A 17905-nucleotide genomic window follows, 5' to 3' on the forward strand; every position below is an offset into this window, starting at 1 on the left:
ATATATGCATGTATACATAGACACATTATACATGTATTTTATATAATTATAGTATGTAATATGTAAGTTTCTCTAACATATAATCTCTATTTTCCTATTTGTTTATTAGAGAAACTTAAGCTTTATATTTGGCATCTGATTTACTGATGAGGTCAGGTGATATTTGCTTAAATGAACTGAAGGAAGGAATTATAGTTTAATGAAGCTCATCAAGGCACCAGACAGGAGTCCATATGGTATGACTAACCAATAATAAGGCAAACTACTTACATATTCACACTTTTGCTTTCATCGGAACACGTTTCACCAGTCAGTCATGACCTTCCTGTCACTGTGAAGCTGAAAGACAGAAGAGAATAAATATGAGCTCCACCATCTCACCTCGGTGTGAGACCATAATTAAGGATTTTGCCTTTTTTTTTCATTCCAGCTGGATGACTCCAGCTCCAAATGAACTTCACAAGCAAGCTGGCCATGTTCCCAGGAAGCTGTTTCAACAGGAATGGCTTGCTCTGACCAGGGAATCAGGTCTACTGTTTTATTTGCCAGCATCCAGAATATAAATCAGGCTCCCTTGGAGCCCAGGCTAAAGCCTCATCGCTCTGGGAAACATTCTGGTCAAACCACAGTGCATTTCCTCCTTGATACATTGACTGCCTCAGGAAGACTTCTTTCTGCCATGCTGGGCATGGAGAAGATGCATTTCTGAGAGAGAGAGAGAGAGAGAGAGAGAGAGAGAGAGAGAGAGAGAGAGAATGAATCAATACTGCAGTTTTTAACAAATATTTTTATTGAGGTTTTATACATTTCATACAATAAATTTTAATCATATGTTGAGTCCCTTTCCCATTGTTCTCCCTTATAGCGCATTCCCCCACACCAGATTCATGCATTCTGTCATATATGTTAAGGTCTATCTGACTAAGCTTTTATACCCAGATATCCCCTGGTGCATGAGTTAAAGGTATCTAGCTCTGACATGGCCTCTGGCCCCATCCATGATTGACATGCTTGACGTTTTCAGGAGCATGAGCAGTATGTAGCCTTTCATTACTTAGGCCACATTAGTTTTATTTCTGCTTAAGCAGCTTGTGTTTCTTGTCTTTTTATCAAGAATCCTAATACAGGGAGACAGAGAAAAAATCATAATTATCACTTTACCGTGATTGTAAAGCTCATAGAAAGAATATGGTGCAGAAACCCAGGACCTCTATTCAAAGGTTCCTTATGCTTTGTTCTTTATAGTTATTCATTGATGGAGTACAGTGAAAAGCAGAGTTGACATAGTCATCACTATCTTTATTGACTTTAAACATTTCTACTGTGAGAAAGTATAGTGGTTTTCCACAGGGTTACTGAGGGAGATATCAACATCATTCTAAGGTAAAGACTACACATGCATGCATGCGTGCGTGCGTGCGCGTGTGCGCACCCCCCCCCCATACACATACACTCACACACTCACCCACCCACAGCCAGTCAGTGCTCTAGATTCAAGCAGATCTTTGGGAAGGATCTGGCCAGTTGCAGGCTGGCTCTGGTTGGAATCTTCTCTCCTCAGGAGACTGCTGACCTAAACGTACAACCTTCCTTCATTTCCCCAATCTTGTCCTGTTGACCTGGTCATCTCTCTGCCAGCCTTCTCTCTGCTAGCTTGTGACTGCAATGATCATTTGTGACTGCAATGATCACAAACAACCTCTGCCCAGCAGACTGACTCTCCCAAGACCTAGTCCAGTCTCAATGAGTCACTAAGTGGAGGTCATAAAGAAATACCTAGCCCCAACCCTGTACATTGCTGGGCTTTATTTGATTCATTTTTTTAAATTGAACTATATTCAACTTTATCCATCTAGGTTCAGGGACCATTGCAGAAGAGTAGGCAGAAAGACTGTAAGATCCAGGGAGGAGCTGTATGATCATATGGAAATACTCCTACAAGGTCCTGGGACCCTGCTTGTATGAACCTACAGCAATGGTGTCAGCACGCATAAGAGCCATGCAAACTCAAGCAGACAAAATCCTAGCATAGAACTGGGGAAATGGACAGCAGACCCCAATACTACCTGAAGAAATATTGACAACTGATTAGTGCTGGGTGAGGAAGAGCTGATCTTCCTAAAGTGAGGGATTCTGGATAGGTTGACTCAGTAGATGAACTTGCACTGAAGGACATCTGGGGACACTACTTGACACAATAGGCCTTAACACAAATGACAGAATGTATGAATTCCAGTGGGGGGGGTATGGGAGGGTGCCAGTGGGGAAGGGGGTATAAAGATGATTAAGACTGATTGAGATGTTTTGCATGACATATACAAAACTTCAAAAAAAATTTAAAAAAAATTGAACTAGATTTAAACACTGATTTACACTGAAAGTTGGATTTCAGAGTTCATGTACAAAAAAGCTCAGAAGGGCCATATACCTTAAACACTGACCTTAGACATTTCTACTGTGGAGAAAATCAAGTCATCTTCTACAGGGTTACCTTTCCTCATAATGACACAGGGTAAATGTGAACTCTGCTCTCAACCCCTAATCAGGGCATGTTTACTGCTTTTACCATGGTCCCCATGTGGCCTCTTTTGTATACTTCTGCCACCTGCCTGGCTGCTGTAAGCATAGACAAGGGTTAACCTCTGCCCCAACTTTCCAAACACTTACTTGGTGCTAACTCAACCAAGATGCCACCTTTCCCTCCAGTGGTCATACCTCGAAGCAGCTTGTATATAGCCAGATTCCCACCCCAGCCTCCAGTCCCTCCATAAGCAGCACCCTGTGACTTTAGTTTTCTTTATCCTTGCTCTGTCTTCTAAATCCTCTGCAAAAAGTAGAAATTATTTAAGCAGAAAAAGGGTTTATAAGTGAGTTTGTTAAGATGAAACATCTTTGTGTCCTCCCGGGGCAGAGATCAGAAGAAAGTTATGTGGTACCATCTAGCAGGCCAATAGATAAGACATCAGAAGACCAGGGCACTCTATGATCTTTTATAAATTATTTCCTTCTCTTGACCATAGTTTTCATGTCTATCAATAAGGAAGTGGTGCTAGATCATGAGTTATGAGCTGGTGAACCATGAGTCCTACCCAGTTAATAGGTTGTATTTTTTTGCTTTTAGTAATTAGATACAAGAGCTAAAAGGAATCCATCAATTAATAATCCAGATTACAGACTTCTCAGGAGTGTCTAACAGCAATTCTACAATGGTTCCAAATTCCCACATGACAGCATTGTGGAGGTGGCTCCCCATTCTTCATTCTCTTCCTAGAAGATATTTACAGCCTCACTACCTGCTGCAGTCCCCATGTCCTTGCCTTGCCTAAGCATTTTTTTTTTCATGCTGCTCTTGAATGAGATGGCATCTAGAGACTCTCCTTCCAAGAGTAGGAAATGGTACTGAGTGTCCCAGATGAGTTGGAGCACTCCAGTAAACCCTAAGGGGTTGCTCCTCCTTCCCACGTGGCTAAACAGTAAAGCAGCAAGATGCCCAGACCTTTGTGAAAGCCCCCCTATATGGTTAAACCTGAAAAGGCAACAGCCTGGCTTTGAAAGTAGCAGAAATATTCTTCCATTGGGGTTGTTAACTGGCTCCCTAAGTAATTTGCAATTCAAGTGTCTCTTTGTTTTGTATGAAAATTTGCTGCTATTTGGAAAGTGGGGAAGAGCTAAATTGCATCCTGCTGGTTTTACTTTGACTGTATCAAAAAAGAAACTGTTAATCTGGCTCCATAATTAACTTTCCTGTTCCAAAAAGGCCCTGGGAGACAGTCCAGAGAGTTGCTGTCAACTCCCTGCCTCTCTGTTCAATAACGCCTTTCAGTAGGATGCCCTGGAAGAAGAATGATTCCAGGTGGGGATGGCTCTTGATTATCTTTCTCTAATCTTCTGTCTCCTTTATCTCCATCCAACTAACATTTAGTGAGCTCCTGGTGTAGGTAAGGCACTCTCCTGGTTAGTAGGGGTTATGAAGATCATAAATCCCTGTGGAGCTGCCAGGAAACATAGTTAATTTTCATCTACCCATCTACCCATTCATCTGCCTATCATCCACTCATCCATTCACCCCTCCCTTCCTCCCCCCTCCTCCCTCCCTCCCTCCCTCTGCCCCAAATCAGTGAAGTTTTATCCCAGATACTGTGTAAGGCACTGGTATGTGAGAAATACAAAACTGACTTAGTGAACATTCAAGAATTCTAAAGTGAACAGATAACTTTTGACTAGGACCATAGTTAGCCTTATTGAAATGAGGATACTCACATTGTCTTTGGCGCCTGTGATCTGAGACCTTGCATGCCTGAAAAACTGTCCATGAGATGCTGGAGGGAGAAGCCAGCTGACACAAGCAGAGCTTGTTGCTGGGTGGTGGGCATTCAGTTTGAAGGCTATTTTGGCAAAGGCAGAGGGTTGGCACCAACATTAAGAATTGACTCATCTGAGCATGCTAGGGACTTTCCTAAGCACTTTCCATCTAATATTTCAATGAAACTTCACAAAGTAAAGCAGTGATTGCTGGCTACAAATGACAGACAGCAAGTAGACTCAAGTCAGGTCCCAGAGAACGCATGGGTAGAATGAATGACAAGGTTGAGACCTGAATCCATGTCTAATTTTAAAGTACAAACTTTAACTACCAGGTAGTTTTTCTTAGTGGGGGAGGACAAGGCTAAAGGTGCACTTGGGTTCTTATTGACCAATCATTCCTCACGGATTTCTGCAACTGTGTATCTCTGGAGCACTCAGTGAAAGACAGTACTCTGACAGGCAGGGGTGAAGAAAGCACAAAAGACAAGGGATTTGTCTTCCTGAAAATAACATTCTAGGAATATTATAGGGAAATGGACTTTCTCCCCTAGGGTACAGGGAGAAAGACAGAGATCAAGCCAGAGCTGGCCTTCAAGTTGATACCCTAAGGAGAAGGATGACAATGATGGGGCTTTCCCACCTCCATTTAGAGAATCTGAATGCTACCTCACCTTTTTATTTTCATTAGGGGACAATTGTTACATTTTTGCTTTTTTCTTTTCTCTGAAATTGAAGTGAGAATGGGTCTGGGATGGTCTAATCTAATCTTCTAATCCCATCTTCAGGTCTATCCAGGAGGAATGTATGAAGACCTTGAACGCACCCAACAAGCTGAGTCATTTTTCAGAGTCACTTTGGTTCTTTTAGGTTCCTCTATGAGAAGAGTAAGACATCCCACTATTAATTGGGTCCCTATTCTAAGAAAACTACTCCCATATGAACCAAATTTGGACTGAAACCTGGTCCTGAAACAGTCTCTATGTGGCTTTTTTGAATCGATGTATCACTCTTACTGGCTGAGACACTGTGTTAGTCTTGAGAATAATATAATAGGTATATAATGTAATAGGTCAGAATTCTTGTGTCTGAGCTATGTAATAATGAAGAGAAAATGGTCCCTTGTATTTTGTGCCTATTAATGAAGACCTTGGACTTTACAAGAGAATGATGAGGAAATCTCATTATCTTTGACCCTGGTAGATAGAATAATGGCTCCCCAAAGATGTCCCTGAGAACTGTGAAGCTGTTACTTAAAGGAACTTTGTAGAGACAGAATTAAGGTTATAGACCTCAGAAAAGGGATCTCATCCTAGATCATTAGGGTCCAACACAATGGGTCTTTAGCTGGGCAAGAAGAAGAGAGACTATCAGAGATATTGATGATGGAAAAGAAGAGCATAGCATAGAAGATTGCAAAGGATTGATCCACTGTTGCTATTTGAAGATGGAGAGAGAGAGACAAATAATAGAGATGGGCCAAATAATAGAGGCAGTCTCTAAAAGCAAAGGATGGGCCTCAGCTGAAAGCTATCAAGGAAACATGTGCCTCGATCCTACCACAGTAAGAAACAACATTTAGCCAATACCCTGAATGTGGAAGATTTTCCAAAGAGGACTTATGACTCTGCCAACATCCTGATTCTAGCTTAATAAGACCCAGGTTGGACTTCCTACCCATAGAGCTATAAGTACAATAAGCTTTGATGATTTAGGCTGCTAAATTTGAGCTCTCACTGTTGCCTGACAAGGTGGAACTTGAGAGCTGCTCCTGCTAGTTAATTGCTATGACCTGAATGAGGCAAATATCCCAAATAAGAGTGTCTTAAGCTTCTCAAGTGTCATTATCATTCTTGCTATTTGCTTTATAGAGGCCTAGAGATGGGCGTTCCAGGATTTCTCACTACTTTGACTTTACAGACTCACAGGAAAACTGGCTGATTGCAGGTTTCTACTTAGCGTTCTTCTGATCCAAAATGGCTATCAGAGGTCAAATTATCACACACATACTCTGGGCAAGATGAAGGAAATGAGATCCAATACTATTTAAGAACATGTCCTAGTACTTACATATATGTGTTTTTCTGACTCATTGGTCAGGAGACTAAAATCTCTAACCTGGATAAAGACCCAGATTTCCAGTTTTTCCAGATTCCCTGGTCATGGACCACCTCTAGGAGAGTGGGCTTAAGTCATGCTAAAGAGATGGATGGACTACCTAGTGCATTAAAAAGATGCTGAGCTCTTCCTTCAAGGAATCCCTGCCTCTTAGGGCAGTTCTGTGGACCTGGCCAGTCACAGACATTGGCTCTTCCTAAGTTTCCTTTTCTTCTTTATATATTTTTTTCTAACCATGCTTTCCCTAATGCTTTATGTTACCCCAACATTTTGTGTTTCTTTACCTTTTTCTCTAACGCTCCCTTCCCCTCCATCCCATGTGGATGCCAATTCCTCACATGGTGGTGTCTGTCTGATGCCATGCCTGCTCTAGACCAGCATGGCTTTATGCCTTTTTTAAAACTTCTCTCCTCCATTCTCCACCTCAGAGCAGCTGCTGTGATTTACTACTTGCCTTCCCTGAGGATGTTTTCTTGGATTCTAATAAAATTGTCCTAAAAGTTCTGTTTGAGTCCACTCTTAAATTCTTTTATGAATGAATCTAAGAACCCTCTAAAGGGGCCCTGTTTGTTTCTCCCCTGTATCATGATCACATGCAGCTCTATAGAAAGCTGAGGAGGGAAATTGGTCAACTAACTGAAAGTCAAGATTCATAGAAAATGGACCCTTCTTCTTGCCATTGTAAAGATTAAGTGGATTAAAGACTCAAATGTAAGATGCCAAACTGTGAAAGAATTAGAAGGAAATATAGTGGAAATACTTCATGACATCAGGCTGGGCAAGGATTCTTTAGATGAGATTACATAAGCACAGCCAATGGAGGCAAAAATAGACAAATGAGATTGCATCAAAATTAAGAACTTTTCCCAGAAAAGGAAATAAAGTCAAAAGAGAGCCTACAGTATGGGAGAATGTATTTGTACACTGTGTAACTGACAATAGGCTAATGTGCAGAATATATATGGAAATTAAATAACACAAAATGACTATTAAAAATGGATAGACAACCTTACTAGTATTTCATTCAGAGAGAGAGAGAGAGAGAGAGAGAGAGAGAGGAGAGAGAGAGAGAGAGCGAGAGAGAGAGCGCCAATAGGTAAGTGGGAAAAATCATTAATCATCACGGATATGCAAATTAAGATTTCACTGAAATACTACCTCACTCTAATTAGAATGGCTATTGTAAAAAAAAAGACAAAAGGAATCAAATGTTGAAGAAGATGTGGAGAAAGAACCTTTATACAATATTGATGAAATTGTAATTAATGCAACCCATTGTAGAAACACGTTTTAGAGGTTCCTCAAAAAAATTAAAAAGACAATGCCAGGTGTGGTGGTGCACACCTTTAATCCTAACACTTAGGAGGTAGAGGCAGGTGGTTGTGTGTGAGATTGAGGTCTGTCTAGTCTGCATAGTGAGTTCCAGGCCAGCTTGGACTACAGGGAGACCCTGTCTCAAAAAGCCAAAAAAAGAAAAAATACAACTACTCAATCACCAGTTCCACTACGAAGTATATATTCAAGGGGAAAGAAGTCAGTGCAAAGAAATAAGTGAACTGTTGTGTTTACTGCAGCACTGTTCATTATAACCAAGGTCTATTTAAACTACCTAACAATAGATGAATAGAGAAAAGATGTGTTACATCTATATGATTAAATCCTATTCAGTCACAATCAGGAAATCCTGATATTTGAGATATGGATAAACCGAGAGGATATTGTGCTAGAAACCAGAAAGACAAACACTGCATGATTTCTTTCACACACAGAGTCTTTAACAAAAACATCCAATACAAGTAGAGAGAAGAGCAGTAGATGCCGGAGACGAAGGACAGAACAAGAAGGGAAGGAGAAGACAGGGCCATCAGCAGGTTCAGTGTCAGAAGATGGGAGGAATAAACTTGGTGGTCTCCTGCACTTCTAGTAAGGTGCCTATTACACCAGGATAAGATGTATACTTCTTCAGAACAGCCAAAAATAGAGGCTTTTGAATGTTCTTATTCCAAACATATGATAAATATGCTAGTTGCTGATCTTAATGTATCAATGTATACAAGCATCAAAACACTGAATCATGCCCAAGAAACAGATCTAATTAAATGGTAACAGACAAATTTTTTATTACTAAGGAAGTGGGAAAGTAGATTTGGGGAGATAATAGTCTTAGCCTTCATGTGATCATTTATAAGGTATTATTGGATGGTTTCAAAGGGCTACAGCTGTGAAATGATCCTGACTGTAGTGTAATTTACCCCTTCTACATTGAACAAGGGTTTCCCTTTCCTCCTTCTCTAGCCCTTTTCCACCTGCAGTTTCCAGTCTTTGTTAGCCCTATTCAATCTTAAGGACCCATTTTCTTTTTTCATATTTTATTTATTATTTTTGTTTTTTTGTGTATGAGTGTTTTGCCTGGATGTAGGTAAGTGCACCTGTGTTATGCAATGCCTGCAGAGGACAGATGAGGCTGTCAGATCCCCTGGAACTGGAGTTATGGACAGTTGTTAGCTGTCATGTGGGCACTGGGATTTGAACCTGGATCTTCTGCAAGGACAGTCAGTGTTCTTAACCACTGAGACATCTCTCCAGCCCCAGGACCCATTTTCAACTCTTACTTCTTCAAAGAACTTTTCCTAAATTCTACTTCTGGGAAATAATCCCTTCCCTAAACTTTATTGACATTGGGCTTATATTTGCCAAACTTAATAGGTCTCAGTCTCAAAGTCAGTCTCTCTGTCTCTGTCTCTGTCTCTCTCTCTCTCTCCCCGCCCCAGCCCTTCCTCATGTATGTGTGCATGTACCTGTCTATAGCCTTTTGGAATGTAGATGATTTTCTTATGTACATTTGGATTTCTGACAATGCCTCTGAGCACGTGATAAATTTAAGACATGCATGGCACAAAAGATTACTATTTAAATGCAAGTATTCATATAGAACACTTTTAGAATAATTTTCCTTTCAGAATAATTTTCTCCTTTGCCTTAAGTGTCCAACTAGAAATTTAATTGTTTAATCTCCCTTGTGGTTATCCATGACCTTGTAAGCACCTCAGGGCCAATGAAATGTGGGTGGAAATTCTAGTCATCTCCACGAAGACATAGCTATTTATCTGGACTCTTTCTCCTCCCTCCCTATTGGCTGGAAATGAGGACAGTACCCACTTTGGTAATACGATTATAAACTACAGGTTGGGGGTGGAGGACCAATGAGCCATCTTGTGATTCCAGATGACCCCCTGGAGCTATCTACTATCTCTAGACTACCCTTCCACCTATAGATAAACTTGTTCTAAGTTGCTATACTTGGTATCAATGAAAACTTACTTGTTCCTTAGCTTATTCACACCATTAACTGGTCTTCTGTGGTGAGAAATATATCTTTTTTCCCCTTACCTGTCTTTTTCCTAGGAGGGTGACATCTAACATAAAATGAACAAGCTTATGTCATCTAACTGAAATTATACACCAGTCCTGAAGGCAGCCAGGGCCATGTGCTGGAACTATGGGCCCAGGCTCTTGATCTTGGTTAACCTAGAGGGTTAAGTAAACAGGTTTGGGCCTAGAATTCTATTATTCATGCATAACTCACCCTTCAAAGTATTTATTATCATTTTATGTGTGAGTGTTTTGCCTGCATGTAAATGCACCTGTGTCATGCAATGCCCACAGAGGCCAAAAAAGGCATCAGATAGACCCCCTGGAACTGAAATTATGGATAGTTGTTAGCTGCCATGTGGGTACTGGGAACCAGACATGAGTCCTCTGCAAGTGCAGCCAGTGCTCTTAACCACTGAGCCATCTCTCCAGCCCCTTTATAATATTTTTAATCAGGAGCATGTTCGGACTCCTTAGTGTTTGCACTGGTATTCATTATGGATTGATTCTCCCCAATACCATCATTTGAGAAAATTATCTATTACTGCCTAAGTATTTCTTGCTTTTGGAAACTTTTTCTACAAAGTTCCTTTTTTAGGGGGGAGGTCATACCCTCTTAGGAGTCTATTTAGGGAATTCTGCTGAGTATTCATTTTCTGGCTATTAACAAAATGCTTTGAATTGGTATTTTTGCTTAATACTTTTCAAGACCCTTTCACAGTCTAATAGCATTTCACCAGAGAAGTTTGGTAAGTTGTGCAGTTTAAGCGTTCCTCTTCCCATTGCTAATTCCCACCCTGGTTCCTCAGCCTTCCACAGGAGAGTGGTGAAATAGCAGTATGTAACTATCCATTGTGAAATATGTTATATTGCAAGCGTGTTTGCTTCAGGAACTGAAATATCCTTCTTTTGAATCAATAGATCCCCACAAATGAGGAATGGTCCTCACCACAGGGGACAGAATAATGGACAAGATAGGCAGTGTCCATGTTTGTAATGATCTATTGCGTAGTTGACACATTTTTGCCAGATGGCAAATGTCTGCACACCCCTCTCTGGACAGCTGTTTCCCTGCTGTCTCAACCGTATGATTCCAATGGGCTACTGACCACACAGGAAGGTAGACAATGCAGCTCTGCCTTTTCTGAGTACCGCAATCCTGTCACTACAGTGATTAGATCAAGTGAAGTCATATGACTCATATATAAGCTAATCAAAGCCATTTCTGGGGTTTAAATTTAGGAACTAGGAGTCAGAAGCTCTCTTCTGATCTGTCATTATCAGGCTGAGATATACAATTTTATAGTCAACTGTGGCAGCTAGTAAGTGGAGTCAAGAAAAGTAAATGGTGGTGAGATGGAGAGGCAGACGTTGAGGAACAGGCAGTGATGGTGATTTGAGGGGAGGAGGATGACGACGATCAGACACGAGTACTGGCTGCGACAGTAAGTGATCTTTACTTAGTTCTTGAGATGAACATTACTTTTCAGTTCCTTAGTCCCTATCATCCAGTTTAGTGTGTTGAGCAGAAAACATGCTCAGTATTAGTCACTGAATGAGGGGGTGATGGCACTGTACTGACCACATCTTCGGGTAGGTGAGAAAGGAGCTTAAGACTGAAATTTCCTAACATTTTATCATAGTTTTCACCCATTTTTCTCAAAGTACTGCAATGTAGTGTAGTAGTAAAAGGAAACAGCATAATGATCAGGCAGGCCTGGCTTTGATTTCAGCCTTCAGAAGCAATCAGCTATTCATATTGAGAAACTGTAAGTGCCATGTTATAGGAGTTTTGGAAGGGGCATGCAGTTGAGGGCAGGGTGAAGACTTATGCAGGATTGACTACCCAGAGTCAAAAGCTCCTGTGCTGTCTTTATTCACAAAAACAACTTCATTGAATATCTTTCATGTTTCAGGCACTGTTTCAACAGTCAGATACAGGAGAACAAGATGGATGCAGGCTTTATCCCCAAGGAGCTTCTGTCCCAGCTGAGGGAGATGGGAATGAGAAATGCACAGACGAACTAGACTGAGGAAGTAACACAAGCTGTGGGGATAATAGCATAGGGGTAGAAGGGGGCAGGGCCTCTAGACTGGCTGGTCAGAAGTCCTCTAACAGAAGAGAGATTTTCTCCAAGGTCCGAATCTCGGAACCAGTAACAGCATTTAAGGTAGATATTAATAGTATATCTTACTCTGTTGTAGAGTGAAATAAATGAGTAGCTTCAGGAAAACTTTTTTATTATTTTTTAAATTTTATTTTATGTGTATACGTGTATTGCCTGCATGTAGGTAAGTGTACCTGTGTCGAGCAATGCCAGCAGAGAACAGAAGAGGCTATCAGATCCCCTGGAACTGGAGTTATGGACAGTTGTTAGCTGCTATGTGGATGCTGGGATTCGAACCCAGATCTTCTGCAAGAACAGCCAGTGTTCTTAATTGCTGAGCCATCTCTCCAGCCCAAGTAGCTTCAGGTAAACTTCTTTAATACAGAATTTTGGGCAGAGCAACCTACAAATAGAAAGTCTCCAAGGACTCTGTCTGTTTGAGGAATGGCAAGAAGGTTGTGCAGCAGGGTATAAAGTGGGCAGGTAAAATGGTGGAAAGAGAAGTGATAGAGGTTGGCCTCATTCTCTAACCATTTAAACTGTACGAGGAGGGCAACTACCACATTTGGAAGCAGGAATACAAACACATAAGGCAAAAGCTACCCTGAGACATCCTCAGCCTACTTAAGCTCCCCAGGTTTTATCTGGGGAGATTTTAGGCTAATTGGATTCTTATCCAAAGTTTGTCCATATTTGATATCTACTGTTTTGTCTTTGACAATGTGACTGAGATACAGGCAGGGAAAAGTTCTTCCTCAGTTCTCCACTAAGGAAGCAGGAGACAACTAAAGAGTAGATACGTTGCTCACCTGAGAGAAACCTTGGGACTTAATATGATTACATCTTATCAAGGACAGACCATCAGTACGTTTGTGAACTCATGCAACATTTTGGAGAAGAGCCCAGCATGACAGCTCAAACTCTGCTTGTAATGGATTACAGTACAAGTCATGTTCAAGTGCATTATACATTGGCTGTCTCTGGATGTTTTCTGATTTCTCTATGCAAAATCATTTACAGTAACTGAAATCTTTTATTCATGTGAATTTGAGGGTCCAGAGGGCTTAGATCAGCAGAGGAAAATTTATCTATGAGATAGAAAAGGGTAAAGCCCAAAACTGATCAGAACTCAGGCTTAAATCAGGATGCAGTGAGATGTCAACCTAGTTTCTGTAAGAATATCCTATTCTTTCTCTGTGTGATCACATACATTCTCATGGTTTCAAATGCCACCTGTAGGCTGATATTAATTTTATGTGTCTGAATGTTTTGCCTGCATGTATATAAACGCACCTGTGCATGCAACGCCCGTGGAGGTCAGAAGAGGGCATTAGGTCCTCTGGAACTGGAGTTACAGATGGTTATTAGCTGCCATATAGGTGCTGAGATTTGAACCTGGGTCCTCTGCAAGTTCTTAACTGCTGAACCATCTCTCCAGCACTAAGGCCAATGATTTTAACACTATAGCACTAGCCTAGACATCCCTTTGTAGACTCAATGATTTATTTATCTAGTTCTCCAACAGGCATCTCTGACTTAATGTGGCTCTGCCAGAACTATCCATAATTTGCTTCTACTTATCTTCACTGGCATTCTGTTCTTTCCTTTCTCCATCATCTCTGTAAATTGCACCACCACCCACCCATTTGTTTCTGTTTTAGTTTTTCCTCTCATTTCTAATTCCTAGTGTGTCAACCAAATTTTGTAGCAACTAGTTCTAAATGCTACCACATTTATGTGTATTTATGTCCATATTAATAGTCATTATTCATGTCCTGGTTTCCACCATCTGCCACCAAGACCCAGGCTAGAGACGCCAAGTTGCATCTTTTTGCTTTCCTTTGGTCCTTTCACACTCCCTAGAAAGATCTTGAGAAATACAAATTAGATAAGTTCTATTCTCACCATCAACACATATTTTAAAAAACATCAATGATTTTTGAATATCATTCAACTTTCACCTGGATTACAAGTTTAAAAATGGTACCTGCTCACTTCAATTATTGCACTTCTCCATCAAGTTCAAGTTCTGGCCATGATGGCCCTTCTTACTACACCAAGCACATTCCAAGTTCCTTGGCTCCTTAAGGTATTTGTGTCTGGAGTGTGATGCCTCTTTAGCCTCTCTGTGTAGGGAGGCATTTCATTCTCACCTAGATTTCACAGAGACCTTCTTTCTGTGCCTCAAGTACCATCTTCACCAATAGATTCTTCTAGTACATTGTGCTCTCTATTCATAGCAACTTCCAAGCTTTAAAATGGTGTTCTTGTTTTACTCCTGTCTACCTCTTCATATTGCATTATGATTCATAGATGCAAGAAAGGCATCCTTCTTGTGAGTATAGTGTCTTCCTAGCACTGAGTACTCCATCATATACTGACCTCAGTATCTGTTGAATGAATAAATGAGTGACTGGTTCTTTGGTATTATAAAGACCCAGGTCCATGTGTCTTTGAAATAAGCCCCCTCTCTCTTCATTCTTTAGTTTCTTATGCATCATCTTTTCTTTAAAAAACAATTCCACCCAAAAGTAATTATTGATAAGTTTATTAATATAACATAGTTGGTGAGATCTGAGATTTCTGGCTATCAAAACTATCTGAAGATATCTTTCGGCCTCACACATGCTAGGCAAATATTGTGCCACTGAGGTATACTTCAAACCCAAGGATACTTCAGTAGCAAAAAGTTTTCCTCAGCTTCCCAGTCACCTGACGAAACTATCACCTATACACTATAGGTTATGCCTACTTTAGCCATGTACTTATGTATAGCCACTGAAGAAGTGTCTAGATAAAAGCCTTGACTTGGGTTAGAATCTACCATCTATCAAGTTAGTATTGAGGGTAAATCATTCCCTACCTCTGTTCTTCAGATTTCTGGGTCTAGCTCCTTTATTTGTTAGCATTGAGCCCTTTCACAAGTCGTTTCATGTCTCCCAGCCCCAGAACCGTCATGGTATAACAGTGGTTTCTGAAACCAATGAATGCTTCCTCATTTGGAAAAAGGCTATTTGAAGATGGATTAACCTAAGGATCTAAGGATAAGGAGATCAACTTGATTATCCAGGTATAGACAATAATATGTCCTTAAGAGAGAGAAGCAGAGGAGATTTGGGCACAGGAGAAGGCAATGTGACCTCCAAAGCAGAGATTGGAGTGATGGGATCACAAATCAAGGAATGCCAAAAGTCACTAGAAGCAGGAAGAAGCAGATGGAGGTTTCTTCCACGTTCCCTGAATGAAGCACGGCTCTGTCTGAGGTCTAATATTTCTGGCCACCAAAACTATGAATAAATATATTTCTGCTATTTTCACCCATCAGGTGTGTGGCACTTTGCTATAGCAACTCAAAGAAACTCACTTAGAAGTCATCTATTAGAGCTATAACACAGGCCTAGTCACCTGAGCCAGGGCTCATTCTGGGGCCATTCTCTAATGTTTCCCCATCTAGTGACCTCAACAGGCTGACAAAATATGCTTAAGCAATCGATGTATAATGTAGTAGAAACAGGTATGGATGGCAGTATTACTCATATCAAACTACAAAGCTTTATTAAATTTTAGTGCTCACATTCACTCCCTGTGGTAGCTGGATTTCTCCCTCTTTACACTTTCCCCATCTTCTGCAACCTTTTAACTCTATCCATCTCCAGCCTTTTGTTGTTGTTGTTGTTGTTGTTGTCTGCGACATCTTAAGTCCCTTTAGCCAATATATCAGCAAGAGCTTTAGGAGGGCTCAGCTTTGTCTTAGGAGCCGTAGAACTTTCTACTTCCACAAGAGACAGGAAAAAAATAGTTATAGCAGTAAAAGTAACTGACAGTAATTGGCTGTGTATGGTAGTCACTGTGTTAAGTACTTTCTATGCATGTTCTCTTTCAGCCTGCAGAACCAGGAATGGAGTCTTCACCTCCTCAGGACCCCTCTGGAGTGTTGTCCTGCTGCATGTTTGCATGTGTTTTCCCTAAAGACCACCTTCCTCCATGAGGACATCTGATCTGAACCAGAAAATTCCAAAGGAAACTTTACATTTTGCACTTGCACTGTAAGCAATTCCTGTCTCCTTTCCCATGCTGTCTATTAGAGATGCTTATGGGAAGGCAGACTCTAGAGGGAAAATGTTTTACATGTTCCACCCACCTGGACCTGGAAGACCAGAAGGGACTCCAAAAGGAGAAGACAAGGCAATAAAGTCTGTTCTAAGCCACCTATCCCTTGGAGCAAAAGACAGAGTGCAGATTGCCTCAGGAATTAAACAGGTGTTTGAACAGGGTTGGGAACTAGAGATGGGGGGACCAACCTACAAAAAACTGCCAAATAGAATCTGTCTCTGCTACTGAAGAGGAACACTCAAGAGTGAGCTGTAAAACTCAACCCGAGTTGCCTATGGGTGGCAGAACTCATTGGTTTCATATGAGGTGAAGTCCTCTGGAGGAAACAGAGTCAGGGGACCCTACTGGGACAGGCATCACATGCCGAATCTTCTGCCTGAGTGCTTTGCCTGCTGCAACAGCTGGGCCTAGACACATACTATACATGACTTCACTGCATCCAGCCTATAGATGTGCCAAATGCCCTGGAAGTTACCCATGGTTGCATGTGCAATGAATTATTCTCACTTTTTACATCAATACCAGTTAGTTTCCTTTTGCTCTGAAAGCAACTTCCCAAGTTTATTCCCATCTGTGTCTCTCTACTCCTTTGAGACTGCTTTTCCATTCCCCTAAGGCTTCCTGCTTAGCTAAACTGTTTGCTCTGCATAGTTACTGTGGCATTTTTTTCCAGTCCCTATGTCCTTGAACTTGAAATGTTATCTCAGAGTTACTTGTATCCCCCTCTGATTGCCTTTGGGGCCAGTGACTTTATCTCATATAGTCTCATGTACATAGCACTTGGCCTTGCAACAAAGAGAAAATGAGTGTTTTTTTTTCCCCCCAATAAACAACTACTTTCTTTGTAATAACATGTGACAGGACATTGTACAGCTATGGCCACACAAACTAGAAGGAAACAAACTAATAGAACTTCTGGTTGACCAGCTTACATTTTAGTAAAGAAGACAACACACATGTATATCTATGCATGTATAGAAAGTGTGAAAAACATTGATAAGATGCTAAATACTAGAAAGTAACAGGTGTGGGGATTGAAAGGAGGTAAGAGGAGCTGGAGGCTTGATAGAATGGACACAAGGAGATCTGTTTGAGGTGGTAACCTTTAAACTGAGCCTTGAAGGGAGACAGGAGTCACCCAAGGCTTGATAGAATGGACACAAGGAGATCTGTTTGAGGTGGTAACCTTTAAACTGAGCTTTGAAGGGAGACAGGAGTCACCCAGGCCAAGAGCTGAGGTGGGGAGGGAGGGGTTCCAGGTTTAGACAGAGAGGACTTGGAAATTCAAAGGAGTTAAAGTAGATACAGTGAAGATGTGTTCAGACAACTGGCCATGATGGCCACGGCTCCACTGGTGAAGCTGGAAGGTTGAAAAGGGATCCCACTGTGCTGAATAGTGTCCCCCTAAAAGCCAGAGCCATCTTGACCTGAGAATATGGCTTATTTGGAAATAGGGTTTGGGCAGATATAATGGGTTAAGATAAAGTCACACTGGACTAGGGCAGACCCCAGAAGCTAAGATGCCTCTTCCCCAGAGCCATCAGCGGGAGAGAGAATGGCCTTACTGATGCTTTGACCTCTGACGTCCAGCCTCCAGGAGTGAAGATGTGTTCAGACAACTGGCCATGATGGCCATGGCTCCACTGGTGAAGCTGGAAGGTTGAAAAGGGAACCCACTGTGCTGAATAGTGTCCCCCTAAAAGCCAGAACCATCTTGACCTGAGAATATGGCTTATTTGTAAATAGGGTTTGGGCAGATATAATGGGTTAAGATAAAGTCACACTGGACTAGGGCAGACCCCAGAAGCTAAGATGCCTCTTCCCCAGAGCCATCAGCGGGAGAGAGAATGGCCTTACTGATGCTTTGACCTCTGACGTCCAACCTCCAGAAC

The 17905-nt window shown here is 41.4% G+C and overlaps 1 protein-coding gene across 1 annotated transcript in view; it reads right to left on the minus strand.

The window, feature by feature from the left end:
- Positions 1-17905, minus strand: part of Atp10b (ATPase phospholipid transporting 10B (putative)) — a 270605-nt gene that overhangs the window by 201458 nt on the left and 51242 nt on the right. The window contains exon 2 of the mRNA XM_029557944.1: positions 271-339. The gene's annotated coding sequence lies outside the window, so the exon portion shown is untranslated. The remainder of the gene's footprint in view (positions 1-270; positions 340-17905) is intronic.

Source organism: Nannospalax galili, unplaced genomic scaffold (genome assembly GCF_000622305.1).
Source record: "Nannospalax galili isolate Female #2095 unplaced genomic scaffold, S.galili_v1.0 scaffold667, whole genome shotgun sequence".
Classification (NCBI taxonomy): Eukaryota; Metazoa; Chordata; class Mammalia; order Rodentia; family Spalacidae; genus Nannospalax; species Nannospalax galili.